The sequence below is a fragment of the Miscanthus floridulus genome, chromosome 2 (assembly GCF_019320115.1).
Source record: "Miscanthus floridulus cultivar M001 chromosome 2, ASM1932011v1, whole genome shotgun sequence".
NCBI lineage: Eukaryota > Viridiplantae > Streptophyta > Magnoliopsida > Poales > Poaceae > Miscanthus > Miscanthus floridulus.
This window is the reverse complement of record NC_089581.1, coordinates 151,498,340-151,513,258: the sequence shown is the minus strand read 5'-3', so window position 1 is coordinate 151,513,258 and position 14,919 is coordinate 151,498,340.

The following is a 14,919-nucleotide window of genomic DNA, read 5'->3' as shown; positions in this document are numbered from 1 at the left end:
AAGCTATCGTCCTCGCAAGTATAAGCTACGTATATGTTGCCCCTGAGAGTTAGAACCCCTTTCTCTGTAGGCATCTTGAGCACCAAATACTTGTAATGAGGTATGGCCATAAATTTGGTGAGCGATGGTCGACCAAGGATAGCATGGTAGGTGCCATCGAAGTCAGCGACCATGAAGTTGACGTAGTCGATGCGGATGTGGTCTGGGGTACCAAATTGCACAGGTAGCGTGATATGCTTGAGAGGTGTAGAGCTCTGTCTAGGGAGGACACCCTAGAACTATGCCTCGTATGGCTTGAGATCCGCCTAGGTTATCTTTAGGGCTGACAGACTATTCTTGAAAAGTATATCGATGGACCTGCCACCGTCAATCAGCACTCTGTCGAACTAAACCTTGTTGATACAAGGATCGAGGACCAGGGGAAAACATCCTGGCTCAGGTATTGTAGCCCATTGGTCCTTTCTGCTGAAGGAGATCTCACGATGAGACCAAGGAGGGAGACGCGGATCGGCGATGAGGTTGTTGGTGTTGGCCACGTTCAAGCAGGCATGGGCGAGCAGCTTGCGTTCTTGTTTGGTGTCAATGGACACTTTGCCCCCAATGATGGTGTGGACGCGGTCTATTGGCTTGACGTACTTGTGACGGGGATCTGTGTCTTCATCATCGTTGTCCTCGTTGCGCTGTTCCCCTACGTCGTTAGGCTTGTTGGATGTTTCTGGAGCCTGTTGATGTGTGTAGATGGACTTGAGAACGCGGCAATTCTCCATGGTATGGTTTGACTTGGGGTGGAGCTGGCAGGGTCATTTCAATGCTTTGGCATAGTCTTCTTCGTAGTTGCGACGTCCGCCACCTTTTTTAACGGTGTTGACCTCGCTGTCGTCTTCCCAAGCACGCTTGCCCCTATAATCGTCACGGCGGTTACGCCACTGATTACGCTGGTCACGAGAGTCATTGCGCTGGTTACGGCGGTCAAAATTGTCGTTCCGACCACGGTTGCCGCGGTAGTCATCGCGGTGTGGGGGGTGGTCGGAGCGTGGAACCCTTGCTGCTTCTTCGATAATTATCTTTTTAGCATCATCGGCATCCGCATATTTCTTGGTACTAGCTAGGAGCGCTGTGACTGATTTAGGTCTCTTGTAGAGGAGCTTGTCCCGTAGGGCATTGTGGAAGCGGAGACCAGTGATAAAAGCCTCAATTGCCTCGTTATCAGAGATTAACGGGACCTTGATGCGCATCTCCGAAAAGCGTCGGACGTACTGATGCAGTGGCTCATCTTTGCGATCTTGGATCTGCGGTAGATCATATTTGTTGCCGGGTTGCTCGCAAGTAGCAATGAAGTTGTCGATGAATGCTTGCTTGAGCTCCTGCCAAGAATCGAAGTAGTTCACCGACAAGCTGACCAGCCATTGGTGGCCGACGTGGCCGACGGCGACTGGGAAGTAATTGGACATGACATGCTCATCAGCCATGGCTGATCTGCACGTGGTTTCGTAGAGCATGACCCATAATTTGGGGTTCTCATTGCCATCGTACTTCTGAAGTTTTTTGAGCTTGAAATTCTTGGGCCATATGACTTGGCGAAGGTGTGGAGTAAACTGCTTTAAACCCGGAGGGCCATGGGCAGTATCATATTCCATACGGCGATAGCTCTCGTGGGATGCACGATCGTTGGCTCTTTGGTTAATGCGATCGCGCATATCATGTTCTCTGAGGTAATGGCGGAGATCGTTATTGCCATCACGGCGATCCCGATTGCCACCCTGGTTAACCCTACGACCGCGGTTATCACGACGATTATCGCGGTTGTCTCGGAGGTTGTCATCCCGGTAGTTGCGGCGGTTGTCGTCTCGACCACCATTATGGCCACCGTTTCTGCCTTGACGGTTGTCTGATAGTGTCAGGTACCATAGAACAGGGTACCCCAAGCGTACACCAAAAGGATCACTTAAATCCCATCAAAAACAAAGCTAGAGGGTAAGTCATGGGCTCATCACCGGCCACGTCCGAGCCTGTTAGGCTCTCCACCTTGCCTCGAGCCTCGCATAGGAGGTCTCGGTGTCCTGACGCAATCTCCGCCTCGCATGAGGCCTCTCATGGGAGGCCTCGGGAAGGAGCCCAATCTCCGTCTCGCCCGAGACCTCGTGCATACAACCTTGAATGAGATAGCTATTCTCCGTATCGCTCGAGGCCGGCTTGTCGATAGCCCGTCGCCCCCGCCTCGACTGGCCCTCTTGACAGCATGTCACGTCCCATTAATACGTCAACCACTCCCGCAATCTTAGCCGGATGGTGGCTCGACACCGCAGAGTGGCCGATAGGACACGAGGTCGCATCAGCGCCATACCGGCTGAGACAGAGCATGGCGGGGATTACCGACAACTGTATTCTGACGCTGTTCCCACGATCGGCGCCTGCACTACACTGTGCCCCGCGATCCCCACCTCGAAAACAATACGACATGGGCAGCCTGGCCTGGGTCATCATCGCCTCCGAACCGGCGCACCAGATCAACCGCTCCCTCCGGGCCTCGACACTCTGCACCAGGGTCTCGGCTATCTCAGGATTCACATCTGCCGAGACCCCCCACCACGATTTGGCCTCGGCACCGACCGAGCCTCAACCTCGTGCACAGTCAATCCACAGCGACCCGCACGCTGACCGCTGCACCCGCTCCGAGGCAGCCTAGGAGCTCCCTTGACGCACAGGATCGGATGCGACCAGCACGTCGCCCCAGCGCTCCAAGGGCGGACCACTTCGACGACCACACCGCCATAGGAACAGGCTACAGGGCTCGGACACGCCGCCTCTGTTCACACGACACCATATAGTTAGCACATGTACTGTCCTTGTCCTCCCTTCAGACTATAAAAGGAGAGGACTTGGGCCATTTTGAGGGGGAGGCACACGCAAAAACAACACCCTGTAACACACATACTCATCCGCTGTCTAAGTGCAACATCTCAAGCAGCTCTCATCACTCTGTGCTGAGACCTAGGATTAGCTCCCTCTCTCACCCGGCTTGTAACCCCCTACTACAAGCCCCTCGGTGCAAGGAATACAAGATCAATCTCTTAGACTGGATGTAGGGCATCGATCGCCTAAACCAGTATAAGCCTTGTGTCTCTTTGCATCACCATCCGGGATTGGGAACACGTAGTACAAATTTACTAGTTGGTTGAGGATCCCTCGGTCCAAAACACTGACAGTTGGCGCACCAAGTAGGGGCCTCTACGTGTCAGTTTCGTCATCCCAACAAGTTCCGGATGGTAGACCCCGTATGACCGTTGCGTCTTGGCACCGTGGTTTGGTTTGGGAGCCTAGAGTTCATGTCTCTAGGGCATAAGTACGACGTGGTACTCCTCACGCCCCGGGCCCCACCAACCAACGATGAAGTCACGCACCGGCAGCCCAGGCGTAGGCAGTGCCCGGGTGGCCGCTCTTGCCGCGCTCGCCAGGCACGGCGCGAGCAAGATCACCCCGATGCTACCCAAATCCAGGGCGGCACGCCGCTCCCCGCCGATATCCTACGACCAGCTGTTGGCGCGAGGTCCCTGGTTGGGGACCTGTCTAGCCTGAGCTTGGACAAGGGAAAAATGCCGGTGGCACACGGCGACGCCCAGTCATCAAGCTCCGCTCCACCACTCCCCGAGGAGCCAACTCCAGTGGAGCAGAGCCCGACGATGGCACCATCCCCATACCCCTTTGGGTTGAGAAATGCCACCGCCTCTTATGCTTATGCTTACACTGCCGCTCAGGAGGATCCCTCAGGATGCCGCCAGCGCTTCACTCTTGACCTAGACACCCACGCCGACTCCTCGGAGGAGGACGAGGCATGGCTCGGAGTGGATTTCTCTGGACTCCATGACCCTGGAGCCATGCGCCGCTTCTTGGCCGCAAGCGACTACTGCTTCGGCTACTCTAACTCCGACGACGAGGGCACCTATGACCCCACTCACGAGTGTTTCCATGTCGGGCTCGGGATGCCGAGGGCAGGCGAAGAGGACGAGGGGGCGGGTAGCCGTTCCCCACTTTGCCCGGGTACAGGAGCCACCACACCTCCGCGCATTATCCTACCGGCAGCGCGGAACAAGAACCTCGCCCTTGCGCGACCTCAATGCCCGGACCTGGAGCAGCTTTGTGAGCTCTAGGCCAAGGTCGAACAAGACCGACTCCTTCTACGGTAGCTTCGAGACTCTCTCGAACAGGAGCAGCGAGGTCGTGGCAACGGCGGAGGAGCCCGACGGAGGGCCCACGATGTGCATCACCGCATCCACGACGATGAGGGGAGTGAGCAACCCCCAGTCTTCAATCGCGCTAGCCAGAACGTCGCGGCTGCGGCAATGCTGGTCCACGCGATGCCCGAGCCTTCTACCATGGAGGGGCGACGGGTCCGTGGCGAGCTCCGAGATCTCCTAGAGACCACCGCGGTACAGCAGGCCGAGAGTTTCGCCTCCCGACAGCACGGGGGCACCTCGAACCTGCCCGCGGCACCGCCTCAGCAGGATAGGGAAGCCTCGGCTCGTCCCAAGCTCGCTCGAGCACCGATAGCCCACAGGGTCCCCTTGCTTCTTGACCGCCTCGGCAATCAACGCGAGGTGCAGGGAGACCATGAGATGGTCAGCAGGCGACGACGCCATGACAACGAGGGGCCCGCTCGGGGCTACCACCCACACCGAGGTGGCCGTTACGATAGCAAGGAGGACCATAGTCCTTCTCCTGAACCACCAGGCCCTCGGGTCTTCAGTAGAGCCATCCACGCTGCTCATTTCTCGGCCCGATTTCGGCAACCAGCCAATCTCGAGAAGTATAGCGGCGAGACCAATCCCGAACTCTGGCTTGCCGATTACCACCTGTCCTGCCAGCTAGGTGGCATGGACGATGACCTGCTCATCATCCGCAACCTCCCCTTGCTCTTGTCAGACTCGGCGTGAGCCTGGCTCGAACACCTTCCCCCCTCGCAAATCCATGACTGGCGCGACTTGGTTAGGATCTTCGTCAGGAACTTCCAGGGCACATACGTGCACCCTAGGAACTCCTGGGATCTTAAGAGCTGTCGCTAGAAACTGGACGAGTCTCTCCGAGACTTCATCCGGCGCTTCTCCAAACAGTGCACCGAGTTGCCCAGCGTCGGTGACCCAGAGATCATCCAGGCTTTCCTCTCCGGCACCACCTGCCGAGACTTGGTCCAAGAGTTAGGTTGGAACTTGATGCGCTCAGCTTCCGCGCTCCTCGACATCGCCACCAACTTCGCCTCGGGCGAAGAAGCTGTTGGAGCCATCTTCCCCGACAGCGACGCCAAGGAGAAGTGGAGGGACGAGGCCCCCGAGGCCTCAGCCTCCCACCTCCCCAAGAGAAAGAAAAAGGGCCGCCTAGGGAAGCAGGTGGTCCTGGAGGCTGATCTAGTCGTGGCCGCAGAATGCAAGAATCCCCGAGGCCTCAAGGGCCCTAGGCCCTTCGACGACATGCTTAGGAAACCTTGCCCATACCATCAGGTCCCGGTAAAGCACGCCCTCGAAGATTGCTTCATGCTCCGGCGTTACTACACCAAGCTTAGGCCCCCCAACAATGACACCAAGCCAAAAGGAGCCGGTGACCAGGACGATGACAAGGACGATGGGTTCCCTGAGGTTCACAACGCCTTCATGATCTTTGGCGGACCCTCGGTGTGCCTCACAGCGCGCCAGCGGAAGAAGGAGCGCCGAGAGGTCTTCTCAGTCAAGGTGGCCACTCCCTGATACCTCGACTGGTCTCGAGAAGCGATCACCTTTGATCGAGATGACCACCCCGACCACGTCCTGAACCCCGGGCAGTACCCGCTTGTTGTCGACCCGATCGTCGGCAACACCCGGCTCACCAAGGTATTGATGGACGGAGGCAGCGGCCTCAACATCCTCTACGCCAGCACCATGGAGCTCCTAGAGATCAACCATTTGCAGCTTCGGGGCGATGCCGCGCCCTTCCATGGCATCTTGCCGGGGAAACACACGTGACCCCTCGGGCGCATCGACCTTCCCGTCTGCTTTGGCACCCCGTCCAACTACCGCAAGGAGGTACTTACTTTCGAGGTGGTCAGATTTAGGGGAACGTACCACGCCATCCTGGGGCGGCCATGCTACGCCAAGTTCATGGTGGTCCCCAACTACACCTACCTCAAGCTCAAGATGCCGGGTCCCAACGGCGTCATCACGATCGAGTCCACGTATGAGCATGCATACGACTGCGACGTCGAATGCATCGAATACGCTGAGGCTCTCGTGGAAGCTGAGACCCTCATCGTCGACCTCGACCGGCTTGGCAGCCAGCTGCCTGAGCCCAAGCGTCGAGCCGGGACGTTCGAGCCCACAGAGGCCATCAAACTCGTCCCAGTCAACCCCGCCTGCCCTGACGACCGGGCGCTGAGGATAGGCGCCACCCTCGACATCAAATAGGAGGCTATGCTCATCGACTTTCTCCACGCAAGCACCGACATGTTCGCGTGGAGTCCCTCGGATATGTTGGGCATACCAAGGGAGGTCGCCGAGCATGCCTTAGACATTCGGGCCAGCTCTAGACCGGTGAAGCAGCGCCTTCGCTGATTCGACGAGGAAAAGCGTAGGACCATCGGCGAGGAGGTGCAGAAACTTTTGGTGGCCGAGTTCATCAGGGAAGTATCTCATCCAGAGTGGTTAGCTAACCCTGTGTTGGTCAAAAAGAAAAATGGGAAATGGAGGATGTATGTAGACTACACCGGTTTGAACAAAGCCTATCCAAAAGTCCCCTTCCCATTACCTCGAATCGATCAAATCGTTGACTCCACTACGGGATGTGAGACTTTGTCTTTCCTTGACGCATATTCTGGTTACCATCAGATCAAGATGAAAGAGTCTGACCAGCTCGCGACTTCTTTCATCACCCCCTTCGGCATGTACTGCTATGTGACTATGCCTTTCGGACTCAGAAACGCAGGGGCCACTTACCAGCGGTGCATGACCTAGGTCTTTGGCGACCACATCGGGTGAACCATCGAAGACTATGTGGATGACATCGTGGTCAAGTCCAGAAAGGCCGAGTATCTCATCGATGACTTGAAGATAGCCTTCAAATGCCTTAGAGAGAAGGGCATCAAGCTCAATCCCGAGCAGTGTGTGTTCGGGGTCCCCCGAGGCATGCTCTTGGGATTCATAGTCTCAGAACGCGACATCAAAGCCAACCCGAAAAAGGTCTCGGCCATAACCAGCATGGGACCAATCAGAGACCTTAAAGGAGAACAGAGGGTCATGGGATGCCTTGCGGCCCTGAGCCGCTTCATCTCACACCTCGGCGAAAAAGGCTTGCCCCTATACCGCCTCTTGAGAAAATCCGAACGCTTTTCTTGGACCCCCGAGGCTGAAGAAGCCCTCGCTAAGCTTAAAGTGCTGCTCACCAATCCTACAGTCCTGGTACCGCCGGCTAGGGACGAGGCCTTTTTACTATACGTCGCCGCAACAACCCAAGTGGTCAGCGCGGCCGTGGTAGTAGAGAGGCAGGAATAGGGGCATGCTCTACCCATCCAACGACCTGTCTACTTTGTCAGTGAAGTGCTCTCTGAGACCAAAGCACGGTACCCCCACATACAAAAACTTATCTACGCCATAGTCTTGGCTCGACGCAAACCGTGTCACTACTTTGAGTCCCACCCGGTAATGGTAACGTCATCTTTCCCCATGGGAGAGATAATTCATAACCGGGAGGCCTCGGGCAGGATAGCCAAATGGGCCATCGAACTCATGGGTGAAGCCCTGACCTTTGCGCCTCGGAAAGCCATCAAGTCTCAGGTCTTGGCCAATTTTGTGTCTGAGTGGACCGACACCCAACTGCCACCTGCCCAAATTCAGACAGAGTGCTGGACCATGTACTTCGATGGATCCTTGATGAAGACCGGGGCAGGCGCGGGTCTACTCTTCATCTTGCCCCTCAGAGTACACGTGCGCTACATGGTGCGGCTCCACTTCGCCGCCTCCAACAACATGGCCAAGTACGAGGCCCTCATCAATGGCTTGCAAGTCGCCATTGCACTTGGGGTATGGCGTCTCGACGTCCGGGGCGACTCGTAGCTCGTCGTCGATCAAGTCATGAAGGAGTCTAATTGCCTCGACCCCCAAAATGGAGACTTACTACAAGTTGGTACGTCACCTAGAAGACAAGTTCGATGGTCTCGAACTAAACCACATCGCGCGGAAGTACAACGAGGCCGCCGACGAACTAGCAAAGATGGCCTCGGCACGGGCTCTGGTCCCCCCGAACGTCTTTGCCAGGGACCTTCACAAACCTTCCATTGACTACAGCTTGGTAACAAAGGAGGGCCCACCTGTGGAATCCGCAGCAGGGCTCGACACCCCCTCTGCTACCGAGACCCTCTCGACTAAGCCCGAGGTCATGGAAATCAACACCGAGCCTCCGTAGACCGACCAGGACGTGGATTGGCGAATCCCGTTCCTCGATTGGCTTGATCAGGGGGAGCTTTCTAGTGATAGGACCGAAACCCGATGGCTTGTGCGCTGAGCCAAGACTTACGTCCTCTGCAATGACGAATTGTACAGGCAAAGTCCCTCTGGTGTCCTCCAACGATGTATCACCGCCGAGGTAGGCCGGGCCCTGCTTTGGGACTTGCACGTAGGGGCCTACGGGCACCATGCGGCGCCTCAGACGCTCATAGGAAATGCTTTCCACCAAGGGTTTTACTGGCCGACGGCGGTCGCCAAGGCCACCAAATTAGTACGCTCCTACGAAGGATGCCAGTACTACGCACGGCAGACGCACCTCCTGGCCTAAGCCCTCCAAACCATCCCCATCACTTGGCCATTTGCTGTATGGGGGCTGGACATGGTCGGGCCTCTGCAGAAGGCACCCGGGGGCTACACCCACCTCTTGGTAGCAATCGATAAATTTTCCAAGTGGATCAAGGCTCATCCGATCAATCGAATCAAATCCGAGCAAGCAATGCCGTTCTTCACTGACATTATCCATAGGTTTGGGGTTCCTAACACCATCATCACCGACAACGGGACACAGTTCACCGATAAAAAGTTCTTGACATTTTGCGACGACCACCACATCCGTGTGGCCTGGTCGGCCATAGGACACCCAAGGACCAACAGCCAAGTAGAACGTGCCAACGGCATGATCCTACAAGGCCTCAAGCCAAGAATTTACAACCGGTTGAAGAAGTTTGGCAAGAAATGGCTCGCCGAACTCCCATCAGTCATCTGGAGCCTGAGGAACACTCCAAGCCAAGCCACGGGGTTCACGCCTTTCTTCCTGGTCTATGGGGCCAAGGCCATCCTCCCCACTGACTTGGAATATGGTTCCCCAAGGCTACAAGCCTATAACGAACAAAGTAACCGCACCACCCGAGAGGACGCCCTCGACCAACTAGAGGAAGCCCAAGACGTCGCGCTACTGCACTCGGCTAAATACCAGCAGACCCTACGGCGCTATCAGGCCTAGTGCGTTCGAGGCCGAGACTTGAAGGTAGGCGACCTGGTGTTGAGGCTAGCGCAGAGCAACAAGGGCTGCCACAAGCTGACCCTGCCATGGGAAGGACCGTACATCATCGCCCAAGTACTGAAGCCCGGGACTTACAAGCTAGCCAACGAGATGGGTGAAATCTTCACCAACGCTTGGAACATAGAACAGCTACGTCACTTTTATCCTTAAATTTCCAAGCATTGTATATATTGTTTCTTGGAATACAATTAAGAAGCGTTCTTTAGTTGGTCTAATTTTTAGAGAAACCCCCCCGAGCCCATCATGGGTCTCGGTAATACGATAACACGATAAGGGAGACTCGGCTCTACCTCTGCAGAACCAAGCCTCCCTCGGGGGCTAGATGGGAGGCCCCCCCTAAGTCCCATGCACCATTCTTCAGTTGTTTTTTGAAAAAATTCCTACGCCAAACCCTCTAGCACGCTCTGACGAATCGGTTGCGGAAAACCCAAGGACCAAAAGCCCGTCTTAGGGCCAGAAGGCTGGTTGAGCCGTGAGACAGCCTAAGCCTCTAGGCTATGACGCTCCCTCACCACCTTTCACCCAGGGGATGGCTTAGGCTCCAAAGAGGTTTTTTGCAAAGAAATCAGATCAGAGACAACAAGAGGGCAGAGGCTCGGAAATACAAGACAAACGATTAAAGAAACACGAGTACTTCAAAAAGAAAGGCCTCGATGGCCACAAGCATTACGATACAAAGATAATTCCTACTCTATTTTTATATGGCCCCTTAGGCCCAGGTCAAAGCTCAGGGCCTTCGGCATCTACAGACGGCAGGGGAGGGACCACCTCCTCTTCGAACAGCGTTGCCAGCACCGCGCCAGGGCCTTCCGCCGCCTCCATCAGCTTCGTGACCACCGCATCGGCCTCCTCGTCATCATCAGGCAGGACATAGCCATCACTGATGGCCAGGAGGTCGACGCTAATGTAGTGAGAGGAGATGACGGCCAACACGCGCTTGACACCCGTGTGCAGCGCTCCTTAGAGCCGCTCGCGCATCTGGCTACTCAGCGCAATCAAATGGCTCCCAAGGGAGCTACCTGACTGAACCCCTTCGACTTCCAAGGCCTCGCAGGCAGAAAGGGCGGCACGTTTCAGTGCCTCATGCTCCCCGATCTCGGTCTCAAGCACCATTTGCACCGTGCTAGAAGCCTCGGCCGCTCGGGTGACCTCCGCCTCCAACTCTATGCCCAAGGAAATGGAGTGAGATCGAGTGTGAAGAAAAAGCGAGCCAAAAAAGGGACGGAAGCCTACGGAATTCACCCTAGCCTTCTGCCTCCCATCGACGGGCCTCGACCCGAGAGGCCTCGGCCTTCTCTCCCCAGCGTTGGGCCTTGGCCATGGAGGCCTCAGCCTTTTCCTTCAGGTGCTGGGCCTCAATCCGAGAAGCCTCTGTAGCCCTGGAGACCTCTCTCCCCAGCTCTGCATCACATCATGGAGTTAGGAGGCGAAACACAAGAAAAACAAAGAAAACAAGGGGGACAGTACTCACCCTCGGCCTTTCCCCTCTAGACCACAGCCTCGGTCTAGGAGGCCTCAAATGCCGTAAGGGCCTCGTCTAGGGCGCCTTTCGTTTGCCGGTGCGCACTCTCCTCCGCCCCCAGCTACCCAGCAAGGGCCTTGCCCGAGGCCGTCGCTTCTTCAGCCCGAGACCTGAAGGCATCCCGATCACCGGTGACGTGGGTAAGCTCCTCCTCCAACTCCTTGACCCGCGCTGCCAAAGGGGCGACCTGCCCCTAGGCCGTGACCACCTCGACCTTCGCGTCGGCACAACAAAGCCGAAGGTCCTCCACCTCCGCGCTCCATGCCGTTAGAAGCTCGTTGGCACCCGCAAGCAGGCCCTTTTGCCGCTGGAGCTAGTCCTAGACGTCCCTCTCCCGCCGGAGAAAGACCAACTTCCCAAGGGACTGGGTCTTGAGCTCCTGGGGAAGTGGAATAGGGGTCATTCACTGCAACAAAACTTAGAAAAAGACAACGTCGCATGAGAAAAGAAAACGCGAACCTAGGCGACTCCGGGCAATTCGTCGGCCACCACGGATAGCGCCGTCCGTAGCGACCGCTCTGCCAGCTGGCGGTATTGCTGGAAGGTGTCCCAACGCCCGCCCTTGGCTACGTCCTCGAGGGCGAACAGAGGCTCCCCCTCAGGGTCATCCCGGCTTCGCCATAGTACACGCGGGTGATCCCACCCACGAGGCTCAGGTCGCACCCGCTCGAGGGCCGAGCTTCCCTCGCCCAAGGTCAGAGCCGATGTTCCACGGCATCGGTCTCCTCGGCGTCGACCACCCCCCGCGCCCGGGAAGTATCGTTGGAGGAGATTAGATAGACCTCCGCCTCCCGGGCGCTCTCTCGTAACAACGGCGTGCCCTGAACCAAGGGCGCCACCAAGGCCTCCGCCACCTTCATCTCCGCCTCCTGGGCAGACGGCCTCACCGCCATCACGTCGGCCTCGGTGATCTTGGGGGCTCCAGCCTCCACAATCATGGCCTCGATGGTCTCGGGGGCTCCAGCCTCCGCCATCGTGGCCTTGGTGGTCGCAGAAACACCGACCCCCGCCGCTACGGTCTCAGCGGTCTTGGGCACCCTGGCCTCCATCGCCTTAGCCTCGGAGACCCTGGGGGCCTCGGCAACCAAGGGCACCCCGGCCCCATCCGACTCATGAGCCTCGCCCTCACGGGCGGAAGCACTCCCTCCCCCGTCTGTGTCGGGGTCGCCTCGGCAGCCCCTCCTTGGGTGGCCGGTTCCTTCGGGTCGGCCCTCGCTGATGCCACGCCGCGTTGTATAGCGGCTTGCGCCTCCACCACCCAGTGGGCAGAGGAGCCGGGGCTCACCTTGAGCGCCTTAAGGGGCGCCAAGGGAAGCTCATCCGCAGGTCGCTTCCGACTAAGGAAAAATCACCTACAGGGTCAGCACGAGACCAAAGAGTGAACAGAAAACGCTGCGGCTCTACCCAAAGAATGCGCTTACCACGAGCGAGGCTGCAGCCGCTTCGACACTATAACCCTCATCTGTAAGGGCGGTGGTGGCGGCAGGGGCACGGCCTCCGCATCCGTAGGCGCCGGCTGGTACCAGACGGGCCTCGGCGCTCCCTCGGTCCTCAGCAAGGGCGGTAGCGCTGCACCCACCGCCACTTGCTCCACCACTGCCGCCGAGCCTGCCGGGCTGACGGTGCGTTTGCCCAACGCCCGCTCCTCGGGCGTGTCGGCCTTGGCCCCGAGGTGGACAACTGCTGACCCTAAGGCAGCTCCTCCTCCTTCTCCTCCTAGGAGCGCTGGGCTACTTGCCAATGCCCCGGGCACCATCTCCCCTACATCAGGGAGATGGTCTAGAGGACCCTGCCCCAGCTCGCCCTCGTCATCCTCGTCCGAGGCATCCATCGATAACGACGGCGATGGGGACTCCTCCAATGGGAGGCCATCCTTCCTTTGCTACCGGCAACGCTCATCTAGATTCTCACGCGTGAGAATCTGCTTTGTACGCTTCGCCGCCTTGGCGTCCTTCTTCTTCTGTGCCTCGGCGTGCGCCCGGTTGATCGCCCGCCGCCTCGTGTCCTCAGGAACGGGCGGTGGAGAGGAGCACACGTCCCTCATCCCCTGCAGGAACGGCAAACATGCATAAGGGAATGAGAAGTAATTGGAAATGGAGGAGGCTCGGAGGCTATAACGGTGCACAACTTACCAGCAAGAGGAACCCCCGCGACGGGCGTGTCGCGATGGGGGTTAGGTTGCCACCCCTCAGCTTTGCCTCCACCATCTCCCCCACCCGACAAAGAATTTCCTCGTCGAAAAGGGCGGAGGAGGACATCCGGATGCCCTCATTGGGTTCACCCGGCCGCATCTCGAACAGCCACCACTGCTGAGCCATCAGTGGCAACACCCTCCGGTGGTGGAAGGCAGCCACAACGACAGTTGTGGTAAGGCCACGGCCCTGTAGCCTCTCTAGCCCCTCCAGAAGCGGCTGCAGCTTGGGCTGATCCTCCCTTAGGATGCCGTACTTCCACCTCTCCGGGCAGCTCCCCACAATCTGCCCAATGTAGGGGGGAAGTCCTTTGTCATTGTTGCGAAGGTAGAACCAGCTCGTGTACCATCGGCGATTGGATGACGTGAGCTAGGCTAGGATGTAGAGGTGCTGGCGGTCCTGACGCACTTGGAGAGTGCAGCCGCTGGCCCTCGTCACTTTCCTCATGCCCGACGTTCCCATCGGCTTAGTGGTGTGCCCTACCCAGAAGAGATGGAGCCACAACTCCCAATGGGGAGCAATCCCCAAGTACCCCTCGCAGACGGCAACAAAGATGGCCGCTTGTGTGATGGAGTTGGGGTTGAAGTTGTGGAGCTCCACGACATAGTAGTACGGGAGCGCCCACATGAACCGATCCACCGGGACGTCGAGGCCACGCCTGTGAAAGGAGACGAAGCTCACGACGTAGCCATCGCGAGGCCTCGGCTCTGGCTCGCCGTATGGAGCGATCCACTCTAGCCTATTGGGGTCCGTCACTGGACGAAGGAGTCCGCCATCGACGAGCGACTAAAGAATCTCCTCGGTGATGTCCAATGGATCCCAGGGGTCCACCTCGATGACAACGATGTCGCCGGCCATGGATGTGGTGGAGGGATCGAATGCGGCGGTGAGTTTTTCTCTCTCTCTCTCACACACTTTCTTGCTTTCTCCCTAGCTCGCTCTTCTCCCTTCTTCTTCCCGGCACCCGCTGCTCTGGCGATGGCTCGAGGGAGGCAGAGCTAATGCAGGCAAGGTAAGGTGAGGAGGGGCGAGACTCTTTGAGTATTTATGCAGGGTGAAGGCAAAACGGTCGGGCGACGAAATCAGGGAAGTTCCCCCTCGATCCGGTGCGGTTAACCACGATCCGATTTTACCGCCCACGCGCCCACTTCTTTCTCATTAATTGCGGGAACAGTTACATCCCATCCACCATGTCACGCTTGGCCACTACGGCAGCAGACATCATTTCGCCTCCCCAGGAAACCACCTCAAAAGGCGCGCCACCCGTCGCTGAACCGATGGGGAAGATATTCCCCCCACCATATTCCTTTCAGATGAAGTAATCGGGCTCTGAGCCTATTACGGTCTAGGGGTTCGAAGGCTGGGCCCCTAGGGGTTTCGACAGCCGCCCTAGGACAATAGAGTCAGGGACGACCGCAGGCGAGCCCATATGGGGCTGAGGCCCAAGCAAGCGAAACGCTTGGGACGCCCTAAGTCGTGTCCGAGACCGGCAGGGAGGTCTCCGAATGGGATCCCACCGTAGGGAGGCACCAAGCCACCGAGGCCTAGCGAACGGCCTCGGCACCCACTAGAGAAAACCCTTCGGTACTTTTGGAGTGCGTCTCTGGACCGCTAGCCATCCCCTAGCAAATGGGGCACGGGCCTCCACTTGGACTCACCCGATAACAGCTCACCAGAAGT